Here is a 26,860-nt window from a genome sequence, read left to right as displayed (position 1 = left end):
AAAGGTACACAGTTCCCCAAGGCAAAAAAGGAAGAGAAAGAGAGAAGGGGAAATTCCCCTTTCGGAACTAAAACCCTCACACACCCAGCGAGCTAGGTGTCATGCTTCATCATCTGGGTTCTGCTCCTCATCAGACTGGCGCTGCAATGTCTGACGGGCACCCGCGAAGGGGCTCTTTATCGGAGATATTTTGTTCCTGCCATTTGTTACATGCAGGTATGAGGGTACTAAAAATAGTGTAGACGTAGGGAAATGTGAGAGAGTTAAAAAAGGTTAGGCAATCCACAGACTAATTTTAATGATGTGGTTGTCCACCTTGATAAAAACAGTGAGGGAGAGATATACTCTGGTGCTAGGGTCCAGTAGTGTATCTACTGCCTGTTAGTTTGGTCGACATGTTTCATGCTAATCTTTGCAATTCGTCAGGACCTAAGTAAAGTTCTACACATAGGAAGGGGCTATACTACCTTCCTTTGAAAGTAAGCGGGCAGGCCAGCCGGTCCTGCTCCAATGAAGGAAACCTAAACGGGACGACAGAGAACAAGGGTATGGTAATGTCCTGTGTCCACAGAGTCTAGGTGTCACATGCTTGGTCATTTAAACAGCACACATAAATAAGTATGGTTAGTGAAACATACTCATAAGGTGCAGTGGATTAAGAATCACAAAGGAGTGGCTCGATAAAAAGGAAAAGGCTAAAATGACTGATGCCAGTAGTAAGAAAGGATAAGGAATGCTTACCATGTACAGTTGGAGAAAGCGCTTCAACAGTCAATCCCGTGTAATGGCACCATAGGGTAGGTACCTTGAGAAAAAGACGGGAGACTATGAGGCTCAAATAAACAAGCCAGTACTGCTGGCAGTGGTCAAAAAGCTCCGTACACGGTAAAGGTCAGCCGACAGCCGGAATGGCACAACTGTCCCCAGAGTATCGGCAGAAAAGGCAGCGGTTGCATAAAAATGGTGACCACCGTAGCTGAGTCATCTAGTATGTGTGAAAAGACACATGATGTGGTCTTTACACACCCATCAGCAATATGGAGCCAGATTGCATATGCACATTCGCAGTGCTCTTCCACGTTTGGATAGATGGGAGCTAGGCGCTGGACCCAAAGAGAGTGTCCCCGGTAGCCGATTATGGTCGGGGCAGAAGTGCCCTGGCTGTCAAAGTACCCCATAGGTGGGTGCTGCCAAAACCACAACGAGCATTTTGCGGCATGTTAATCTCATAGCGGAAGCAACAGGCCGAATGCCGCTGCCGTCCGCGGAGCTTACCTGTCTGCCGAAATGACAAATCCTGTAACACCTACCCACATGGAGTCCCAGTGTGGACCCTGAGAGACTGGAGCGGCGAGGTAGCGGGCGCACGGTTTTTTAACCGGACCGCTACTGGCCCTCGCCCCCTGTCACGTGTCGGGGGTGAAAGCATGGCTGAGCATGCACAACAGAGCTAGTAAACGAGGAGGCAGCGTCCCAATGCGGAAGTGTCTAACAAACTACAGGTGATACCCACATGTGTCCTTGTGAAATGAGTTCATGATTCCCCTTGTAATTCTTCATTTTCCCAGTCTTAAACCTGCAAATTTCGGCTGCCTCCAACTGAAAGTCCACAGATCCACAATGTTTCCAGGGATCTCATAAATTCGGTGGGCCGTATCAGAGTAAATAACAAATGAACTAACATAGGACCATTGTTAAAAACAAAGGGGTCGATTAGGATTGCTGTCGGATTGCCCCTGCCGGGCGGCGGTAGCCACCGCTGGCACGGCGGGAGTAATCCATCCGCCATCCTCACTCAAATGCCCTCCCGCCACATTAGGATGGCTGGGGGGTGTCCGCTGCTTTTCCGCCGCGGTCCCCTTGCGACCGTGGACGAAAAGGTCTAATATGGTGGCGGTGTCTATCAGACACCGCCAGCCAAACGAGGATGGGCTTTGGGAAAAGCCTTTCCATGGCGGCATTGCCGCCACGGAAAGTCATATGGTCTTTGCTTTGGGGGCCCGTTGCAGGCCCCCAGGGTGAAAGAGGGGGGTGGGGGGTGCACATGGGGGGGTACCTATGGAACACCCCTGCGTTCCAAAGTACAACATGGCAGGCACCGAGCGGTGCCTGTCATGTTGTGCTTTGAAACACACAACATGCATTTTTAGCATTGCGGAGGGCGGTGCTTTCAGCACCGCCCGCCGCAATGTTAAAAATGCAGGATGCACCCGCCACTGTGGCAGGTGCATCCTAATTCGACGCACTGGACCTATGCAATTATGGCGGACAGTCCCTTGCCACGACAGGACTCTGTCTGTCCGCCATCCTAATCGACCCCAAAGTGCGGAGGTCAATGCTACCATAGTGACGTGTATATATCTATATATTTATCAAATAAAAAGGTCACTTTTGAAATAGGTTGTATGCGCGCAGGCTTAAATTCTTATAACAATAACGTTGAAGTAAAGCAGCTGGAGTGTGGTGTCGTTTTCCATTTATAGTTGCAAAAGTGTCAAATTCCATTTTTTTTTTGTTTTAATGCACTCGCCCATAAGATGTATTTTGCCTAAGGAAGGAACACTTTTTCACTGTGATGGCAGCCAGATCTGACAAGGATACCTGCCTTAGAGGGCACTCACTAATAAGCCTTGAGGGACCAGCCCTGGAAAGTATTGGCACACACAATCTCTCCTGAGGCTTTATCTCAGAGGCACTTCTCCAAATCATGACAGGTTTGCTAACACAACTGTGTTTACCTCTCATTAAAAAACAACGTGTGATTTTCCTGTAATTTATTGTTCAGTGACATTATTCCATTTTGGAAGTGAAGAGAAAGTCCTTGAAGTGGCCCAACCAATTTTCAGGAATGCCTATGTTAGTAGAGGAGCAAGAATAGCACAAAACGAACAGTTAATAAACTTGCAGGCTTTGACTCATCAAATATGTTTCAGCTTGAAGAAAATGGCCAGGTACCGAAATTCGACTCCCGAAGATAACACTGGGATTTATTTCAGATTTAAAATTTTAGTTAGGCATGATGGAGCAGCGTTTTCAATGTGTGACCCATTAACCAAATTTTGTGGAAAACTAACCTTACAAAACCGCAAACGCGTGCTGGGAATGTTAAAGTAGGCCTGAAATGCACATCCAAAATTCGACGGTTTATTTTTCACTAACAACTAGAAAATAATAAGCAGCTCTGGAAAAGAAGGCAAATGAAGGTATTTAAAAGAGCATTTAATAGCGGAGCTTTATAAAATGATAAATAACACTAATATTTGTTTTCTCTAGAAGTGTACTTACTGCCCTGCAGAAAATGCCAAAGAATCATTTAAAATTAACATTAAATAGTAGAAATGTAGATGGTAGAAAAGAAAATGTGATGTGTCCTACCCAAGTTCCTGATGATGGCCAAGGTTGAATGGAGAGGAAGGAGATAAAAAAAGAAGTGGAATGAAGCTTCCTTGCTGAGCGGAGCATGAGGACATTTGTTCCAAAAAACGATACATGAGTGAGATGGAGAGATTATCAAAACACGGAAGCCACATACTAGATTTTCTTATGCTGGAAGTTGATTACAATGTGTAAAGTTAAACAAAAATGTACACTTGAAAGCTAGACACGTCGAGAGTGGTGTGACAGTACGACCCCTGTTTTAGCCAATGCAAGCAAATAAATCCCTGTGAGATGACACAATGAGGGTTGGTTATAAATCAAAAAGGAGGGGGGAGGCTAGTAGCTAGTTGACCACTGTGATTGTCTCCATCTGTGAGGTCAGAACCTAGACCCCTTTGTTCTCCCCTATTCTTTGTCTTTGCAGACAGTACTGATGTTCTTGTAGGAACAGTAACCCAAGTTCAGGTTCTACGTTGAGGGTTGGACCTTTAGTGAGTTCAGAGTATAATTAGCAGTAGCAAGCGGATTGTGTTAGAAGCGTGTTTTCTTACTTTGTGAGAAGAGGGAGCCGTGTTGCTGTTTCCTAATTCTATGGGCTGGCTGTTGTTCTGCTGAATCCTCACTCTTTGACTTTGCTCTTTAACTCTTCTTGATGGACCTAGCTTACTCTCATGGTCAGAGGGTAGCTTGTCAGTTTTCTAGATCCTCGTAAGATTGGTTAGTATGATATTCTGAATTTGCATGAAATATATTTGCAAATTTCTTTAATCTTTTGTCTCTACGCCTATTCACTCACTCATTGCGCTGACATTTGGGATGTACTATTGATGTCTTGTGTGATGGCCTATGATTCGAGCTCTATTGTACTATATGAGCAATTCACGATTATTCAATAAAGTATTTAAAACTTTCAAAGAGTTTGTCATTATTAGTGTCACTGATCTAGTTATATGAAATGATTATCCTTATGTTGAAATTCTGATATTATTTTGCCTAACCCTGATTAACTATAAAAGATTCATCACCAAAAAAAGAATAATTTGGATGGACAAATTGTTAATTTTTGTTTAAACTGACCCAGTGTCCAAGGGACTGTGGGGTTATTGAATTGGGTCCAGATGATAAAATTTGCCAGCTTCTGACGCTGGATAACTCACGAGCCCTGAAATTCAGTATTAGCAGCATAGTTTGGCTATTTTTTTTTTCCAAGGGTATTAGTTCACTTTATCAGAGAACCAGACTGCATTACACATCTTTTAGGCACAGGGAGATAAATTGATTTGCCAAGAATCACCAGATGTTGAACTTAGACCGGGATTCAAATCTAGTTTTCCAATCGGCAGCTCTAGCCACAAGGCCACAAAAAGAAAAAAAGATACACATTGCATAAGTCCAGAAATGAGTAGGTGCAATAAGTGAAAGTGCCCACATTATGTAGGGACTCAAGCCTCTTCCCCACTACACAGTACAGTACAAAGGTTGCCCACCATCACCTTTCTGAGGGGAGGCAGGCCACATCAATAATCCACAATGCTGCATTAATGATTTCACTGACAAAAAAGGAGATGCTCATCTCGGTGTTGTGAGAGGTATAAAAAGGGTTACAAGTGACCAGGACTGGTCTTAGACTGTTGTACCAAATACAATTCAGTAGAACACATTGAGCAAGAGGAAGGTGAACCCCCACCCATGCAATATAGCAAATAAATAATTAACTGCCCTACTCAAGTGTATGTAAAAAGATTATTTTTAGACCTGGCATCCTTGACTTGGTTTCCCCTGACTTTTTGCTTTCAGACCTCTTGTTTTTGCTGACTTCATTTGTACTGTGCCTTAGGATTCTGCACACTTTACCACTGCTGACCAGTGCTAAAGTGCATGTGCTCTTTCCCTAAAATGTGGTAACAATGGCTATCAACCTGGCAAACCTCTTGCCAGGCCCAAAACTTATTTTTTAATACATATGAGTCACACCTAGTGTAGGTCCTGTAGAGGGCAAGGGCAAGGTGCAGTGTATTTAAAATATAGGACATGTGCTTTCGAGTTCCGCCTGTGCTGGTAGTGAAACTCTGCAAGAGCTACAAATACCATAGGATAACATTGGCATTACCTTATTACATTTTATAAGCCCAATTTCCAAATGGGAAGATAACATTTTTATACATTTGGGGGCATATGTATGAAAATCCCTGTTTGCGATTCTCAAATAGCGATTTTTTTAGCATCGCTATATGAGAATTGCAAAAAGGATGTATGTAAAAAAACAAATTTTTTTGCGATTTCTTAGCATTCCTTAATTGCAATTAGCAAATTGTGAAATCGCAATTAAGGAATACTTTCCCATTCATTTCTGTGGGCCAGGTGGCCTATAGTGATGAATGGGAAGCCATTCTCAATTTGTGATTCGCAATTTGAGAGTCGCAAATTGAGAATAATTTCAAGGGTGCAAGGGTGTCATAAAGACACCCTGATGCACCCCTGAAATGAACATGTGTGCACTTATGGTGCACAGACATGCCCTAATAATAATAATAATAATAATCCACATTTGTATAGCGCACAATCACCCGTTAGGGTCTCTAGGCGCTGGGGGGCCGTCGGGAAGATTAAGCAAGCTATTGCCCAGAGTCGCATGGTGCTGGGCTAACCTGCCGCCGAAGCCGGGGATCGAACCCTGATCCCCAGATTCCAGCGTCAGTCACCCTGGCCGCGGCGCCACACCTCTCCCATGGCCTAAGGGCATGTATGTGCGCCACATGGCACCTTCAAAAATGCCTAAAAGTGCATTTGTGAAAGAAATCGCAAGTTACCACCAACTTGAAGTTGGTGGTAATTTGCGATTTCTTAAGGAGAAATCGCAAAACTTGAGAGCTTGCTGCATAGCATTTAAGGAATCACAATTTGCGATTCCTTAAATGCTTACGCAAAATTAAGGAATCGCAAATTTTGTGATTTTTTGCGATGCGATTTTCCTACTACATCCCGTTTTGCAAATTTTTAGTCACAAACGCTGCTTCTTTTCGTTTAGCAGCATTTGCGAGTAAAAATTCAGTTCATACATATGCCCCTTGGTGTCTTTGTAATCACAATTTAGAATCAAAACTTATGTTGAAGTCAGGTTTTAGATTGCAATTCTGAAAATGCCACGTTTAGAAAGTTGGATTTTTCTTACTTTAGCCATTTGGTGCCTGTTGCCTGTCTCTGATCACATGTCTGCAGTAGTTAACAGGGGTGTATTCCTACTAGACAGCCACACACAATGGGAGCTTAGGTGTGACCTGATGGGCTATTCTGGCAGGATGGGAGGGAGGAGCTGGGCACAACCTCACTAACCCCCGAATAGGCTGTGTACTGTCCACACATAAAGGGCCCTTGTAATGAGTCTGGAGTCAGGGCAGGAAGGACAGGGACTTTGGACACTTCAAAGGCATGTCTTTGAAGTTTCCCATTTTTCAAAGGCACAACTGGGTATAAGTGTGGATCTCAGACACCACCACTTGAGTACACCTCTAGACCTGTGATACTCTGCCAGGTAAAGGACTGTTGTGCTACTGAGCGGACTGTCACTATGCTGGAATGCCACTCTGAAGGAGCTTATACCTTACTATGCTGGCCTGCTGTCTGCTGCCCTTTTGCCTAGAGAGGAAGAACTGTGCCTGGAACCCATCTGGAACCAAAGACCCCCTTGGGACTCAAAGGGTTAGTCTTCTGGCCTCCTGGTCTGAGCCCCAGGGATATAACAGGCTCCCCACATCTCCTGGACCCATCTTCCACGAGTTCCCGATCCCCAAGAGGTGCCTGTCAAGTCCCAGGGTCCTTGGTGTGGTTCTCAAGCTCTTAAAGTCAAGATTTGGATCCTCCGCAAATGCAATGGGCCCATTTGCTTTGGGATTGCATTAGTCACACTGCAAGTTTGTCTCTCCACACAGCACGTATCGCCCTCCAGCATGGCTCACCACCGTGAGGCTTCAGCCTGCCCATCAGTGATGCCTGATCTGCTATTCGTGCCACACCACCTATCCCCAGTGAAACTCTCTTTACTCCCAGGGAACTTCTTTCCCCACAAACGGGACTCTTGGCACAAAACCTGAGAAGGTAAACCTTCAGCTGGATGTAATCTGGGACTGTGTCCGACCTGCATCCTTCACAGTCAGCCTGAACTTTTGGATTTGACCTGGTCCAGCATGAGCAGATATCCCTGGTTAGTATTATATGCTTTTAAGCGTTATTTTACAGTTTGTTCTTTAAAAATAACTCTGGTTCTTCTTATTGGACTTTTGTCATTTTGGTCTTGTTTTAATTATAAAATGTACCTTTATTGTTCTAACCTGGTGTAGAATCTTTCCATGTGGTATTTTCAATGTTTAACCTTTTGAAGTGTTGCACAAATACTTTGGACATTGCCTCAAAAATTAAGTCTGACTGCTCTGTGCCAATCTACTAGAGGATGAGCACAAGTCAATTAGGGTGTGTTTGTGCCTTACCCTGACTAGGACTGTGGTTACTGATTAACCTTGGCTCAAACCTCAGTCAACAAGGGGTCCAATTTCTAACAGTTATAATTTAATGAGATTACAGTAGTAAAATGAATGACAAGGTATTATGCATTCACAAGCAATGACAAGACATGTGGGGATCCCGTAAGGCTTTTGGTCAGTTACAGCACTGGGTGCACTGCCTGTTATACCGCACACAAGTTACAGACCACAAGAATTATAAGGTGCAAACCGGCGAGTGGAAAGGCCTTGAACCACTCAGATTGAGTAGATGAACTACCAATACATTAACTAACTTGGTTGCCGATGCACTCAAATCAACAGTATACAGATTGTTATGTAACAATAAAGCATTCAGTACAGAAATGAAAGTGACAAAAGTTTTTCTCAGAGACTCCAGTGGAAGGGTAATTCGTGGAGTCCTTTAATGAATCATACATCCAGCCGACACGTGTTTCATCGCACTCGCGATTCCTCAGGGCTAGATGGCTGTGTCAAGATCAAAAAGTCGCACAGCTGGTGATAATTCCGACCCAGCCGGGCCCGTGACCGTTGGTGTGTAAGCGATTGAGACAACAGGATAATGTCCTCTGTGCAATCTTATGATTATCGGTGTTGTGATGCCCGGAGATCACAGCGTTGATGAACCGAAAATATCGAAGTTGTTGAACATGGTACTGTTCTTTAACGGTATTCTAATGCCAGTTCCTGTCGGGTGTGACAAGACATGTATTGGTCCCACAATTCCTTAGGCATTAAACATGACATTTCTACCTACTTCCAAGCACACATTATGATCTAATAATGTAATAAGGTAACCCAATGTTATCAAGTAGGTGAGCTAGGCTTCATGGTAATAAAAAACAAACTTGTGAGTATTTCACTACCAGAACACGTAAAACCTAAAATTACATGTCCTAACTTTTAAATACCCTATTAACTGTTTAGGGCTACATTAGCTGTGACTTATATCCACTAATAAGGGAGTTTTAGACCTGGTAAGGGGTTAATTTTTCCAGGACAAATTGTCAGTTTAAAACTATACACTAGCTGCCATGGGAGGCCTGGGACATCGTTTCAAGGGATACTTAAGTGGGTGGCACAATAAGTGCTAATGGCCCACTAGTAGCATTTAAAATTTTCAGGCCCTGGGTACATGATATACCATTTTATTAGAGCCGTAAAAGTAAATTAAATATGCCAATCAGGTTTAAGAAAATTTTACTATGTTTTAGGGAGTGAGCACAGGCACCTAAGCAATGGTTGGCAGTGGTAACGTGCACAGAGTCCTAATGTTGATCAGATATGAATTTACCGTAAATAAATGAGAAGACAAGAGACGTTTGGCAACTCAGGAACAATGTTAGTTTAATTAAACAATGCGGCCAGAGAGCCTGGACAGAATGCATCTGCTCAAAATCTCTTGTTGTATAAAGTTTTGACCGTCAATTTAGATAGTTTATGAGGTACAATAACATTTTCTCTACATCAAATCAGCAAACTGCAGGCCAGCCCCAGAACACACAGCAAGGGTCAGTCCTTCTCTTCAGTCTCTTCAGCTATTCTTCCTTGGCAGGGGTTCCTCTTGACCACAAAGTAGTTTTTAATCCTTCTTTCTTGTCTTGATCAGTCCAACGTTCAGGGGTTTCAGCTCTAATAGGTATACTCCTAAATGTCTTTGAAGTCCTTGTGTTCAGGGGGGCACTGACCCTTGTCCAAACAAGTTCTGGGTGTCTCCCTGCCAGTGACACCTTCTTCCTTTGATTAGTGGGGGTATTGATCCTCAATCATTCAGCAGAAGATGGAGCCATTTATTTATTTATTTTAAAGGTTTTATATAGCGCTGGCTAGACCCGGAGGTATCAGAGTGCTTTCCATGAGCATCAGATCATAGTTACAGGTTACATCATTACAAAGGTTTCACAATTATAAGAGCATGTCAACATAGTTACTTGTAAGGTCGAGATAAACAATAAGCACAAATATGTAAGGGGAAAAGCAGGCAGGGAGGACGATTCAGGGGAGGGGGAAGGAGCTGGGTAAGTTGACAGGTAAAGAAGGCAGGAAATAGGAGGGTAGGGTGAAGGACACTGCATGGAAAGGGGAGGGGAAGGGCAACGGGGACGCAAACCGGTAGACGAGTCGAAGCAACGTCCAAAGTCCAGTAAACTGTGATCCCAGGGGTAATGGTATCACTCCCCTATCTCAGTTGCAGGAGGCTCCCTTTACACAGTGGACTCTCTCAGAGGGGTCTCTGAGACTCCAAGCCCTACAAACTGGATCCTTCCCCAAAAAGGGGAGAGGGAGTGCTTTAGCCATACCTCTGCTGGGAGTGACTCTGAGGAAAATGAAATTTTGCCTGACCAAGATGCCCCCTACGTGTACCCTATGTTACATGTGTGTTACATATATGTGCATGTCACCCATGCATATTTTCCCTTAAGTGGCCTGAACAAAGAGGCCTCTGCATTTACGTCCTGCATTAGGATGCCTGTCATCAAGTTTCCCAAACGTTAAGCTAACATGAAGGCCCATGTATTTACATTGTGCACTTTTAAATAAATCACGACAAACCCTTTTTGTGGTTCAGCCTGAGCCACTTTCTGAAATAAGGGTTTTTCATGACTCCTGACACACTGAAGGCTGCAGTTATGTATCTCTGACCTCGCATGCTTCTAGCTCAGCCGAGAGAAATCCAGCAAGGGCTGCCAAGACAGTATATTTTGCTTAACAGTTATCTGCATGCCCGGTGAAAACGGTAAACAGAACCCGTCTGCTGAGATAGGGCCCAGCTTTTCTGTCTCTGTTTAAATGAAATTACAGTACTTGCATCTGTAAAAAGCTCACAGCCCCCATGCAAATGAACGAAGAAATATATGCTTTTTCTGATTCTTAGCGATGAATAACCTTTGCTTCAGATAATACATCCCCGACTCAAGATATCAAGATATCAGATAGTACCAGATGTGCTGGTCGCCCTGACACTGAAGGCTTCTCTACTAGACTTAAAGTCAGCTCTCCTCCCAGTTACACGTCAATTGCACGTCATGACCAAGTTGCACACAAGTAGGGCAAAGTTCCAGCTGGTCATGCAAACTCCTCCTCTGTGTACCACCCACCTATGACACCTACCTATCACCTACCTATGACTCATAAAGTGTACACCCACATGTACGCCCACATGCTCTTATCTGTTTCTTTCTCTGCTCTGCGTTCCTTCCTACGCCCTATGTACAAGACAAAATGTATATATGTTGTTCATTGTTATTAAATGTTAGAAGACCCTTCCTGAACCTCAGTGGTGATGGAACTGATTCTCCCTTAACTCGAGTTATTGGAATAAAGCCCTTTTAACTTGGACACCACGGACTCTCTGCCTCTCATTTGATACATGCTAATTGTTAATGCCTAGAAATTATGCCAGGGTAATATTTTATTTACCACATTAATTTGGCGCCCGAACAGGGACTATCCCTTTCCCCACGCGCCGGAGTTGTAGGTCCAGCCTTTGCCCCCTTCCACAGCCGTGACGGACTTTCAAGTGTACACGCCATCGGGATTTCCCGCTACTCCCTCAGGCCCAGGAGGAGGACGGACTGCGACCAGGCATCCGTACGAGGCGGTGAGGAACGCGGATCGTCTCAACCAGAGCCCAACCCGTGAGAGAGCAAGGTCCGAGGTTTCCAGAGGTCCACCTGTTCCGAGGCGCATGCGTAGACATCCGAGGCCTTCAAGTTTCAAGCTCTGCTTCCCGGTGAGTACCACTATGGGGAATGCATAAAGTTTCAAGACGGGTTCATTTTATATGAACACGGTCAAGACGGGTCCACAGTAAAACGTGGAAACGGTAAAGACGGGTTCACGTTATTCGTGAAAACGGTAAAGACGTGTCCATTCACATGTTCACGGTCAAGACGGGTCCATGGTAAACGTGGGCGCGGTAAAGACGTGTCTCATTTTTGAGACCGGTATGGTTGTACTGTATTCCAGTGCATAAAGTTTTTCAAGTACATGTTTAGCTCTCTGTATCAGTTTAGGTTGTAACTGTTTTAGTGCTTAATATTTGTTTGTGTGTGAATGATTGTTGATTGTTTCAGTCTACTTTGTGAATATTGGTTTCAAACATGCCATTGTTTTCAAAATTGCGTCAGATAGGGACCAGAAAAGGTATACTAGAAGAGTCAGTTAACATCCCGCCTAGAGACACACCTGGTCATTATATGTATAATAAGCATGGGCTAGACGCCATCTTGTTTTTAGATTTATGGGTAGACTATACAAAGGACCTGGAGGAAAAGTATAGATGGCCTATCTCAGGAACATGGGATTCTGAATGCATTATGAGGGTGGAAGAAGCGCTATGGAAAAGGAAGTCAAGACCTTCTCAGAAAGATGCCATCGAATTGTGGCGCAAAGAGTCACATAGGAGAACAGAGAAAGAATTCAATAAAGCAGAGAGAACTAAACAAGCAGGGGAAAAAGCCAAAGAAAAAGAACTACAGGAGGAGGGGGAACGGGTCAAAACAGAACAGACTGATAGGGAAAGAAATGCCGTCGTTAATGGTATTTATCCCGTCCTGGCTGAAGAACTAGCTAGAGTGACCATCTCAGAGAGACCCAGTAGGTCGCGAACGCCACCACCTGTACCATTTAGAGTATGTAGAAAGATGCCGACAGCATCAGAGGCTTTTATTTCCTCCTATCTAGAAGAGCCCGCACCGGACTACGTTAATGCAGGTTTCCCTCCACCCCCACCAGCAGATCAGCTCCAGCAACTTCAGCAACAGCTAGTAAAAGATGACGTAGGGCCAGGGGCAGTAGGAGGGGTGCCTACTGTAGATGTAGCAATTCCACAGTGTATATATGATCCAGAACCAGGAAAGGGTTCAATGCTTGTGATTTCAATAAGACTAAGACAAGCCGTTGCATATCTAGAGACATTACCAGACATGAAAGAACACCTAGATAAAATGTACCGTTTCATTAGAACGGGGGAGGGACCAGATAGTATAGCACAAGCCATGGCACACAGAAAGGTAGGGGTTAAGAACCATATCCTACGTTTTATTATTAACTGCATGATCAGGGAACAAGACGGAGGAGACGGAGATGTAAAACCTGGTTTGATCTAATGGAGTGATCACATAGATGCCGGTAGGCATGATAAACAGGGACAGACAGAGAGCATGTACAAGAAAATACAAAAGGAAATATTAGCCATACACAAAGGGTCTGACGAGAAGGGTGAGTCATCAACGGAAGAGGTTGACGAGCCAAAAGACAAAATGAATTATGTAGGAAAAGCGCGACAGTTTGACAGACCCAAATGTCTTGACTACCGTAAACAAGGGCCAGCTATAAAAGAAAGATATTCCCTTGAAAATCTGTTCCAAGCTACTGAACAAGCCCTGAAAAAACGGATAGGGAGTGAGAGACCTCCCACCTCACACGAAATTGAATTGGCCCGGTCAGCCACCCAGTGGGTGTCTAATTCTAATATATATAGCAGTGATGTAGTGGCTCAGACTTTCTTAAGCCTTCCACCGAACGAACAGCGTTTGGCTGGTATTTACATGGTCCAACACTTGATAACGTTGTATGAAAGTCAATATTCTGATCCTGGTCACTTGCATAAATTACTAAACGACATTTTACTAGACAGATGGTCAGGTTTAGGTACTGAATTAATTAATGTTATCCTGGATCAACGACATAAGTACATAGATTCTCTGACTACATGCATGCCTCCAGTCTCACACCACGGCAGAAATAACTTACACATAGACAGACAGAACCCCCTACGAGAGGTACATCCCGTCAAAGACGCGGACAATGTGTTGCAACGGGTGTATGTTTACACCCCCTTAACAAAAATAGAAATCTTAGAAATGAAAAAGATGCTGCCTTGTCATGATAAAGACCCAGGGGGGTTTCACCGAGAATTAAAAGACATCCTCCGCATAGGAGATTATACGTACGATGACATTCTGAAGTTACTGAAAGTACTGTTGCCTGCTGGTATTTATGAAAAGCTTAAGGAAAAAGACTGGGAGGTAGGCGAGAAAAAGTTAAGCTGGGGTGCACTGGAAATGGAAGAAAAAGGTAGGCTCCCAGGGGTTGGTCTTGGGGAAAAAGCTAGAGAACTGCCTGAACTCCTGATACAAGTTTTACCGAGATTATTAATTACGAAAAAGGAAGACCAGGATGCTATTTCAGCCTGTAAACAAAAGTAAGAAGAGGACACAGGTGATTTCTATTCTAGATTTGAGAAATGCTTTACTATTAATAGTGTCCTTAAGCCAGGTAGTGAATCATATCCACACCTTTTTGTGAGCAAATTAGTATAGAATTCCTTACCCCAGATCAAGAATAGAGTACTGAAGGTTGAGAGTACTTGGCAAGCAAACAGCCCTTCCCAAATGTTACAGATGCTACAATATCATCAGAACAGAATTAGAGAAGAGCAGGATCAGGAAAAGAAACGCATGAAAGAGACAAAAATGAAGGTGCTGGTTGCCCAGACGGTACCAGCAAATAAGAACAGAAATAACTCGACACCTGTCAAAGGGAACTGTAATTATTGCAAACAACCAGGTCACTATGTAAATGAATGTACTGTCCTGAAACACAATATAGCTACAGGCAAGACAAAAGAACGACAATACACTCCTAGACAGAATAGCACCCAACAGAACACGCAACAGACAGTAGCGAATTATCCTCCACCACCGCCTGTTAATGCCACACCACAAATGTATCAGTACACACAGTCAGACTATCCAGAATATCAACAGTTCTCATGAAACAGCCTTGAGAGGGAAGTAGGCTTGCCCCTTATTGAGGTACCTGTAGATCAAGAGGGTCCTTATGTACATAGTCGTGTATTAGGACAAGACCGAAAATTTCTGATTGACACAGGGGCGAGCAGGACTACCATCAGTCATGACGAGGTTCCAGGGGCACCTCTCTCAGGCTCACAGAATGTTTCCCTGGGATTTTCAGGAAAGCCTATTGTTAATGAAGTATCAAAACCAGTTTCCCTAGGGGTTGGTCCACTGTCACGTACCACTGACTTGCTACTTACTAAGTCATGTCCAGAAAACTTACTTGGTATGAAGACATTAAAAGACCTAGGAGCAGTTATCTGCTGCTCTCCAGAAGGAGTACGCCTGTTCTTACGTGATTTTAAGGGACATTATGTACTGACTGATTTTGACCACAGACTCAAGAATGTGCCACAGACTCTATGGGCACAAGGACCGACTGACGTAGGTTACATGGACATAACGCCACACCATGTCACCCTCAAAGCAGGAGTAGTACTTCCACGTATTAGACAATACAAGTTACCACCTGACGCCGAGACAGCCTTATTGAAATTAGTTGACAAACTTATTGCACGAGGAGTAGTAGTAGAGACTGACTCAAATGTGTGTAACTCGCCTGTCATCCCTATCCTTAAACGATCTGACCCTAGTGTACTGCCAGTGTACCGACTAATTATTGACCTACGAGAATTGAACAAATGTGTAGTACCACAATATCCAGTGGTGCCAGACATTTCTTCATTACTGACTGCCATTGATTCTGAGGCACCGTTCTTCACTGTCATAGACTTAAAGAACGCTTTCTTTAGTGTTCCCATTCATCCAGATAGCCAATATCTGTTTGCATTTAGTTTAAAAGGGCGTAGCTTTGTGTTTACAAGAGCTCCTCAAGGTTTTACAGAAAGCCCTAGCATTTACAGTCAAGCATTAAAAAGACAGCTAGACAGTGTTCACATGCCTGCCAACACTGCCCTACTCCAGTACGTAGATGACATCCTAATTACAGCACGTTCAGAAAAAGAATGCGAAAATGCATCACTGACAGTTTTACATTTTCTGACTGACAAAGGGCATAAGGTGTCCCCTTCCAAGTTGCAATTCTGTGAAAAGCAAGTGGTGTACCTTGGACACTTACTTTCCAAGGAGTGTCGGCAACTAACACGAGAACGCATACAACTCATTTCTAACCTTTCACAGCCCAAGACACAGACAGAAGTACGTGCATTTATTGGCCTCACTTCATACTGTAGGCAATGGATTCCCCAGTATGCCTATCTAGCCAAACCACTCATACAATTGACAACACAGGAGGCAGCTACTTCAACTGTCCTCCCTTGGACACAAGAACATACCTTGGCATTTGAGGAATTAAAAAGAGCATTATGTCAAGCACCAGTTTTAGCGACTCCATGTTACAGCAAACCTTTTATGCTTTTCGTAACTGAACGGGATGGAACAGCGTTATCTGTCCTCACACAAGATCAAGCAGGAAAACACAAGCCTTGCGCTTATTTTTCTAGTACACTAGATCCAGTGGCCCAGGCTCTGCCTGAGTGCCTGAAATCAGTTGCACCCCCTTTTCTGTATTGAAATCAGTTGCAGCAACAGCCCTAGCCATAAGACAAAGTGACTCGATAGTGTTGGGACACCCTCTGACAATACAGGTTCCACATGCAGTGGAGGTTCTCTTAAACAGGACACAGACACAACATTTGACTGTAGCAAGACTGACAGGATATGAACTGACATTATTTCAACCACACATAGAGATCAGACGTTGTAATATTCTGAATCCTGCTACACTTTTGCCTGCAAGTACAGTAAATGCACCATCACATGACTGTGTGGAAGTAATGAATATAGTGACGAAACCAAGACAAGACCTGACAGATATTGCACTTCCAGACGCAGACTTAACGCTCTATGTAGATGGATCATGCATGAGAACGAGTGCAGGAGAATTAGTAGCAGCTTATGCTGTGACCACTGCTACTAAAGTCATAGAGACACAGAAAATAGACACACTATCAGCACAAGCAGCAGAGCTCATCGCTCTGACACAAGCCTGCATAAGAGCTAAGCACTTGAAAGTAAACATTTATACTGATTCACAATATGCCTTTGGCGTAGTTCATGATTTCGGGGTACTTTGGAGGGAGAGAGGTTTCTTGACCTCCCATGGGATCAAGATCCAGCACGGCCAGCTCATTCAAGCCCTGTTGGAAGCAATACATTTACCTACAGCCATTTCTATCCTGAAGTGCAAAGCTCACACCAAAGTTACAGACACCATTTCCCAGGGTAATGACCTGGCAGACCGAACAGCTAAACTTACAGCCCAGACACCAACAGACACGACAAGGACAGAGGTACCATTACTGACAACATGTATGACAGTCAGGGATCCCACTCAAGATGTACTCGACATACAGTCACATGCCACTGCAGATGAGATAAAGAAATGGACTGAACAAGGAGGGGTCCAGACTGAACAAGGTTGGATGACTAATGGAAAAGGTACATGGTTTCTTCCAGATTCTATGGTACAAGTAATTATAAACACAGCACATAGTCAGCACACTTGGGAGAAAAGGCAATGATAGACAGCTTACAGAATATCTGGTTTAACAAGCACATGCGTACAGCAGCGAAGCAGAAAGTACGAACATGTATGATCTGTTGCCAGTTCAATCCAGGTAAAGGCATTCCAGTGGAACAAGGCGGATTTCATCCTCCTGACCACCCTTTTGAGGTCCTCCAGATGGATTATATCCAAATGAACAGATGTAGAGGTTACAAGTATGTCCTGGTAGTTGTGTGTGCACTATCTAGATGGACAGAAGCATATCCAGTTCCAGATTATACTGCTGTGACAACAGCCAGACAATTAGTGCGCGAGTACTTCCCCAGGTATGGATTGCCTCGGGTCGTATACTCCGATAACGGTCAGCCATTCTCCTCTGAATTAATGAAACAAGTGTCTCTTCTGTTAGGATATACTTGGAAATTCCATTGTGTAAGACACCCTGAAGCAGCAGGCCTTGTAGAAAGACATAATCAGACAATCAAAACAAAACTTGCCAAGATATGTGCAGACAAAGGCGTGGATTGGATGGTAGCTTTACCGGTTGCCCTCTTTTACATGCGTATGGTAGCTCATTCCAGAACAGGCCTGTCCCCGTATGAAGTAGTCTTCGGTAGACCGCCAAATATGTGGGGTACGCCTATACCTAAAAGAATTACTGATGTTGACAGTAACATGCTGACAGATTACCTGGCTTCCTTGATGTCTGCACTACTCTCTTGTCGTTCACAGGTTGCTGCCGCCTTCCCTGACAACACCCAGGTCAAGGAACACGCCATTGTCCCTGGGGATTTTGTATGTGTCCGGAACTTTGATCGATCAAGCCCCCTTGAGCCACGTTGGAAGACGCCGAAGTTGGTGCTACTAACCACGAGGACCGCAGTGAAGGTGGAGGGACGCAAGGGGTGGATCCATGCTCAGCATTGCAAAAAGTACTTTGGACAATCTGGAACTTTGATAGACAATAGGGACTATACAAACTTTGCGCCGCCTGCGCCGCCTTTGCTAGAAAAGACTCCACAGCAGGAGTATAAATCTAAGTTAAGATCTAGTAAGTCAGACGTAGTTTAATTGTCTAAGTCCACTCGGTGGTGAATCGGTTAGACTAAGATTTCTGACATGTATAAGAACACATACGAGAATAGTAAGAAGAGCAAAATGAGAGAAAAGTACTGCAAGTTATTACGCAGTAGATGTATAGTTACTTTGATCATTCTTTTTATTCTGTGCATTGTTATAATCTGTGTCAGTTTATTACTACATGTTTTCTTTCCTATTGCCTCACATATGCACTCATCCCTTAACAATACTGTAGAGCATACATTCAGTGACCTGCCACCTCATGAACTGTCATATCGACTTGCATTGCGTAACAATACTTTTATTCAAATGTTACACCATTCTCATCAGACCAGCAATGCGACTAATTGCTGGGTATGTGGCCAACTGCCACCTTATCAAAAGGCGAAGGGAGTTCTGCCCTTCTATCCTCTGCCGTTCTCACACAATGGTTCATGTGGAGCATGGTTTGCCTTAATGACCTCAATAGATAGAAAGTACATAGCTTATCCAGGTGGCTGGATATATGGAAACCTGAATAAAGTAATGAATGAAGCATGTTTTCCAGACAAAGACGGATTTCCTCAAAGGAAGGGAACCGATTTAGAGAATGAAGAGTACGAGCAGGGAAATGCATCCGTTAATTTTATAATGTTAAATGTTCAGCCCAAGCAAAATACAGGTCCACCTTTTATTTCAGTTCTACCAGCAAAAGGTGATTTATGTGTTAATAAGAAAGGCTCAGTACATATGGGACACAGCGAGTGTAAAGTTGTAGTGGAGTTTAATGATAAAGGACTTTCTTCTTTCAAAACATCACGCCATACCTATTTCATTTGCGGTCAGACAGCCTATGTACATCTGCCCTTAGACTGGGGTGGGACTTGTTATATAGCATTCTTATTGCCACCTGTATTCTTGGCCCCATCCCATTATCATAGAGATTCACGACTAGAACATGTTAGAGTAAAGAGAGAGACAGATGCCTCAGGGATTGATCAGACTGAAACAGCTTGGGAGCAATATACAGATTTCAACAAAGGATTCTTTTTCTTCATAGGTCCCGTCCAAAACAGTAAACTGATACGCAAGTTAACAAGGACTCTTGAGGCAGTAGTGAATGTGACTGCATCTGCCCTGGCGAACTTGACCCAGGAGCAGTCTGCCATTAGACTTGTCGTTCTTCAAAATCGCCTCGTTCTAGACGTCATCTTGGCGGATAGGGGCGGAGCTTGTAGCGTGATCCGATCTAGTTGTTGCGTTTTCATCCCAAATAACGCGCCATCTGTGTATGCAGCGATAACAAGGCTCCACAAGATTGCTCATGGCATACATCAAGACCCAGGCACATGGACTTGGTCCAGTTGGCTCTGGGGTGTGATATCTGCTTGGGGATGGAAAGTGTTGTCCTTCCTAGGAATGATCCTACTCATGATATTTGGTTGCTGTCTCTGTCTGCAGTGGGCCCGGCCATTTGCGGCCTGTGTGCAACTGCATGTGTTCCACATCCAAGTAAACAAAGGGTTAAGGACGAACAAATGATGCTGTATGATCAACTATACGGTCTCATGAATATAGATGTATCCTGAAGGGTTAAGTAGGGGACAAGGAGGGAATGAGGAAAATGAAATTTTGCCTGACCAAGATGCCTCCTACGTGTACCCTATGTTACATGTGTGTTACATATATGTGCATGTCACCCATGCATATTTTCCCTTAAGTGGCCTGAACAAAGAGGCCTCTGCATTTACGTCCTGCATTAGGATGCCTGTCATCAAGTTTCCCAAACGTTAAGCTAACATGAAGGCCCATGTATTTACATTGTGCACTTTTAAATAAATCACGACAAACCCTTTTTGTGGTTCAGCCTGAGCCACTTTCTGAAATAAGGGTTTTTCATGACTCCTGACACACTGAAGGCTGCAGTTATGTATCTCTGACCTCGCATGCTTCTAGCTCAGCCGAAAGAAATCCAGCAAGGGCTGCTAAGACAGTATATTTTGCTTAACAGTTATCTGCATGCCCGGTGAAAACGGTAAACAGAACCCGTCTGCTGAGATAGGGCCCAGCTTTTCTGTCTCTGTTTAAATGAAATTACAGTACTTGCATCTGTAAAAAGCTCACAGCCCCCATGCAAATGAACGAAGAAATATATGCTTTTTCTGATTCTTAGCGATGAATAACCTTTGCTTCAGATAATACATCCCCGACTCAAGATATCAAGATATCAGATAGTACCAGATGTGCTGGTCGCCCTGACACTGAAGGCTTCTCTACTAGACTTAAAGTCAGCTCTCCTCCCAGTTACACGTCAATTGCACGTCATGACCAAGTTGCACACAAGCAGGGCAAAGTTCCAGCTGGTCATGCAAACTCCTCCTCTGTGTACCACCCACCTATGACACCTACCTATCACCTACCTATGACTCATAAAGTGTACACCCACATGTACGCCCACATGCTCTTATCTGTTTCTTTCTCTGCTCTGCGTTCCTTCCTACGCCCTATGTACAAGACAAAATGTATATATGTTGTTCATTGTTATTAAATGTTAGAAGACCCTTCCTGAACCTCAGTGGTGATGGAACTGATTCTCCCTTAACTCGAGTTATTGGAATAAAGCCCTTTTAACTTGGACACCACGGACTCTCTGCCTCTCATTTGATACATGCTAATTGTTAATGCCTAGAAATTATGCCAGGGTAATATTTTATTTACCACAACTCCCTTGACGCAGTGGACTCTCTCAGTGGGTTCGCTGAGACTCCAGATTATAAATATTGGATATTTCCCCAACAAGGAGAGAAGGAGTGCTTAGTCAAAGGGCACAAAGGAAAGGGGGCTAGGCAGACTAGCAAGCAAGATGAGAGATCAAGGGGAGAGGGGATAGGAGTTAGGAGCTAGGAAGGTAGACAAAGAGAGAAATTAAAAAAAGTAAGGGAGGACAATGTATGGATTAATTTGAGGGAATCTGTTGTCCACGGCAGGATCAGAGAATTTTGGACTATAATCGGTAAGGGGTGCGGTTCTAGACTAGGCCCCTCCCCTATCCCTATAGCGGAAGAAGTATGGATTTCCTATATTCGGGACCTCTATGCAGGGAATGGGATTTTAAGTGACGATATTGCCACCGGTGCTAATTCAGGTAATGATATCGCCATCAGTGTTACTCCCGTGGGTCTTACTAACTACCCCGTTGAGAAAGAAATTGAGATAGCTATTAAAAGCATGCGGGTCTCCGGGGTAATGGGACCCGATGAACTCCCCATGACGGTCCTGAAGTCGGATCCTGTAAGGTGGAGTAAAATCCTGTTTCCCCTGTTTAAAGCATGTTTTATGACGAAAATGGTACCTGCCTCTTGGAGGGGAAGTATCTTGGTCCCTATCTTTAAGAAGGGAAATAGGGATAGCCCCAGTAATTATCGTTTGATTGCTCTCCTCGACTCCATCGGAAAGGTGTTTGCGAAATGTCTTCTAAAATCCCTCTCCGGTTGGGTAGAGGAGAATAATATCTTGCCATTCGAACAGACTGGCTTCCGTAGGGACCACGGTATGTTAGACAACCTTACTGCTCTTCATGTGGTTACAGATAAGTATGTTCAGGTGAGAGGTGGGGTGGTGTATGCTGCCTTTATTGATTTCTCCACAGCGTTCGACAAAGTGGACCGTGGAACGCTGTGGAGAAAATTGGCAGTGCTTGGTCTTCCATCCTATCTGTTGGAGCTGGTGCGGGCTTTACATACAGAGACCTGGTGTAGGGTCCTGATGGGGGGCGAAAGGGGGTTATCCGATATAATTCCTTCTTTGAATGGCCTTAAACAAGGCTGTCTGTTGGCCCCCCTCTTGTTCTCCCTGTACACGGTTGACTTACCCGCTGCCTTGTCTTCCAGAGAGGGCATCGCCCCGGTGGTCGGGGGGACCCCCATATCTTGCCTGATGTACGCCGATGATGTCCTTATTCTTGATCTAACCCCCAAAGGACTCGCAAATCGGCTTCATGCTCTTCATGCTTTTGCTGTGGCTCATCACATGAAGATTAACATTACTAAAAGTAAAGTTATGTGTATAGCTGGTACGAAGAGGTGCCGCTCTGTTGATTTTGGTTGGTTTATCGGTGGCCAAAAACTTGAGGTTGTAAAGTCCTATACTTTTTTGGGGAAAATTATTACGGCTAACTTGAGTGAGAAGCTCCACATAGAGCATTGTACACGCAAAGCTATTGCCCATGGCAAAGGTTTAAATTCTCTATACCATGCAACGGGGAAACGGCACTTTCCGATTTTATTGGAAGTGTACAGATCTAAAATCCCGCTACAATTTTGTATGGTATTGAACTTATAGATGTGAAAAAGTGGGACTTTTGCCATAAGATTGAGGGGAAACTTTTAAGATCTCTCTCCTCCCTAAACACTGCGTGCTCTTTGGCCGCCTGTAGGCTCGACTTTGGTCTCAGGAGTAGCTGGGTACAGGGATTATCGGCCCTTGTTAGATGGGTGGCCTGCCTTGCAAGAGCAGAGGCAGGGACAATGAGAGCTCTCCTCAAAAGTGAATTATTGGGTAATTTTAATGAGTTTTCTCAACTTGTTCGTAATTTTAGAAAAGCTGTAACCCTTCTAAAATTAGATGAAACTGCCTTGTTTTTGCATTCTTCTTTACAGTTAAAACTTGTTTTAAAAGCAGCTTCATGGGACTTATGTTTCCAGATGGATAAAAAAGTAATTTGCGGAAAAAGGAAGGTAGATCCTCTCCTTGATTCCTATCTGATGAAACTCCCACACCCCTATGTAATATGGAACCTACCGCATGGTATCCGTAGATTTTGGTTTCTTTTACGCTATGATTTATTACCTTTAAACCGACTGTTATCTAAATGGTATGGCTCCTCTCCCTTGTGTAATCTTTGTAAAGTAAATATCCAGGACTGTATGCATGTGTTGCTGATTTGCCCCGCGCTCCGTAAATTGCGCTTTAGATGGTTAAAAGTTATCTGTCTGCATCTAGGCATTGTCACTTTGAACGATTTTCTGTCTGCACTTTATTGCCCTCCTAATGAAATGTTCTGCTTCCATATTTTTAACTTTTTTAAAGGGTTCTTAGCTATTTATTAATATGTCTCTGGAGATGTGTCTTGACTGTCCGACTTTTGTAGTTTGGTTTCATATGTCAGTCTCGTATTTACCTGAGGATGTTTAAAGGATATAATTTTCTCTTGCTCTTTTTTGTAATGTAAATGTTGTGTGTCAAATTTTGTATATTTTATGTGGCCCTTTTTTGAGAGCCAAAAACATAATAAATAAAATTGAATTGAGAAAGAGTACTAAAGGAGAAAAAATTTAATTAATGAGTTATTATATAGCGCTGGCTAGACCAGAAGGAATCGGAGCACTTTACATGAGGAACAATAATGTTGCAATTTACATCAGTTAAAAGTTACATAAGTATAAAGAAAGGCATTTGAAGAACATAGGGGACAAGGTGAATGGAGCAAGGAAGGGTAAGGGGATAGTGTAAAGGGATAGGAGGAAGTTAGGATATAGAGACGAGGGGAAAATCTGCCCAAAGTCCGGCTGGGTAGGTTATGGCGGGGGCGAGTCCAAAGCCCATCTCCTCTATAGCTATATGGTAGCTCCACCGGGCATCAGCCAAATCGCTCTGTCTCCACAGTTTGGGTAAGTTCCGCAGGTTCCAAGACCTGATGTGAGGGAAGGTTAGGGGATAGGTTCAAGGTCTGGTCAATGTCCAATTGTTGTCCCAGGGAAGTAAAACAATGTGTAGGGGGCGACTATGGAAGCCATCTTGGGGTCAGGCAGGGGACTGAACTGTACACTGGTACACTGGTGGCCATCCTAAGGTCAGGCATCTAGCAGTTAAAGTCAATATCCAGGATAGCGGCCGCCAGAGAATACCAAATCCAGCGTGCGCACACCATCACACAGACAGACATGCACAAGCACACCCAATTGTGAGCAAACACTCTCATATGCGCACTAATGCACAAACATAAGCACACAGACAAAATCCAAGAACACAAACACACAAAAAATTCCATGCTCAACTCCAAAAACACCCACAATACATGCACACACAAACATCACATGCACAGACATACACAAGCACACACAAATGGCTCACACTCTTATACACACAGACATGCACACACACACACACACACACACACACAAGGACAAATTCAGAAACTATAAAAAAACACAGGCACACATAGAATCACATGCTCCAGAACAAAAAAAAAACAAGGACGTACACACAAATACATGCTTTGTGGCAGCAGCCCAGGCCTCTTCACCTCCAGGGGCTACTCCTCCACCCTACACTCCGGATGCAGGTCAGCTTGTTGCTGGCTCCAATTTCTCCCATGGGTCAAGACATTTCCCAGACCCTATCACATTCAAATCCAGAAAGTCAATCCACAACCAGACACACAGAATTGTTAGAACAAAGTAACCAGCCACTTCTTAAAGTGTGGTTAGTAAATACACAATTCAAAAACCACCTTCACAAAAAAATGTGTTATTAGAATTGTGAGTGCAGGCACACTAAACTTTACCTCTCCATCTTAAGCCTATGGGAAGATATGATGGAAGTATTTTAAACAGCCTCCCCCATTCCGCCCTATGGGCAAGATTGCCTTGCCACAGTGAGACACAAATTTGTCAGTTTTTACCTGTGAGGACATGGTACATACCTTAGTACATGTCCTACCTATCACATACACTGCACCCTGCCCAGGGGGGTACCTTGGGCCTACCATAGGGGTGTCTGGTGTGCATAAAAAGGGAAGAATAAGGCCGGGCAAGTGGATGCACTTGTCAGGACAACAAGGCAGTTTAACAAGCCGCAGGCAGGCAGGCACTGCAGTGGCAGACCTGAGTTCTCTCTTTATGGCTACTTGTGTGGGTGGCACAATTAGTGCTGCAGGCCCACTAGTAGCATTTGCATTACCAGCCTTAGCACACATAGGGGACTTTACTAGGGACTTTACTAGTATGGCAAACATACCAATCACGGACAACCAATTACCAATACACTTTACACAGAAAGCATATGCAATTTAGCCCTGATCAGCAGTAGTAAAGTGCCCATATTCCTAAAACCAACAAAAACTGGTCAGGAACAATACAGGAGGAAGGCAAAAGTCAAGGGATGACCCTGCAAAAAGTGCCACGTTAATCAGTGTTTTATCGGGCCAATAACCTCAAACTTGTTCTTGGTACAACAATCTATCTGTGGAATCCATTAGGATTTTCCCTGGATGTGTACTTGCCTGTAATTTATAGGGGACAACATCTGCTACTTGATAAGCATTGGCATGGGTCGCAGGACCTGCCAGACAACACATCTCTGACTCGGGTCGATGGAGAGGTCACCTTGGGTGAATCCGACAACTATGATGTGAGTTCATTGGAAATCCTTAGAATAATATGGCAGCCACTGGTATCATTATTATCGACATTACCAACATTGTGAATACAATTGTTATCTTGCACATTGACATCATTCTTACTGGTGTTGTCAGAGTTGTGTTTGCTTTGGTCTCATTATTGCTGATGTCAGCTCTGCTGTGGGGGTACAAGTTACAGTATGCAACGAAATTTCATTGACAGATATTGTTGTTATTTTACCACATTTTATGGCATAAGTTCACTTTATATTTACTGAATTGCTGTTGTCAGGGCTGCACATTTCATGATTTTCATTGACTTCGTATTCACCCATCCCAACTATGAGACTAATGAAAACAAATTCAGCAAAACAGAAAGCGAGAAGGCAAAACTATAGGGTGACACTGCAGTGAAGCCTAAGTCCAGCAGGTCCCAAAAGTTCTGATCCTTTAAATATACATGATCAGCATGAAAACATTTATTTTCTCCAAGTTAGGGCTTCCTTCTTAGTAACGTAAAAGAATTCTGGAGCTCCAGCGATTCTGTTCGTAGTGAGTCACAGTTAATATCAAATAAGAGCATTCCAGGTTTGGCATAATAAACTTCAGTTACCACTTTTCACTGGATTTCTGAGTACACTAAAGGACTTCCAATGCCAAACACTACAAGGAGATACAATGGATTCAATGCTTTGCCACCTGCAATTTTGATAATGAAGATTTCTAATACACACAATATTAAAAGGTAAAGGCAGTGATACCTTAAACGCATCTTCAGGAATTCTTCAGACCAGGGCTCCAGTGACCCTGAATTCTAGCAAGGCATTGAGGGACTCTTCCCGCAGCTGCAACCTGTTTCTCACAATCCTCCCAACACAAATCTTAACATTTCTCACTTCTAATAGTTAAAACCCTCTGAGGAAGGTTCCCCCCCAATCCACAGTACTTTAGGCCTCAGGAAATACACCCCACAGCAGAACCCAATAGTTCACATGGAACTGCACTCACACACTCCTGATAGAAATCCACTATGGAATTCCAGTACTTCTACTTACTGTTATTGTTTCACAGATTAGAAGATACCATATAGGACATTTTCAAAACCATCCTTGTTGTC

This window comes from Lissotriton helveticus, chromosome 1_1, assembly GCF_964261635.1.
Source record: "Lissotriton helveticus chromosome 1_1, aLisHel1.1, whole genome shotgun sequence".
Lineage (NCBI taxonomy): Eukaryota > Metazoa > Chordata > Amphibia > Caudata > Salamandridae > Lissotriton > Lissotriton helveticus.
The sequence above is the reverse complement of the archived record's forward strand: the minus strand, read 5'-3'. Positions refer to the sequence as shown.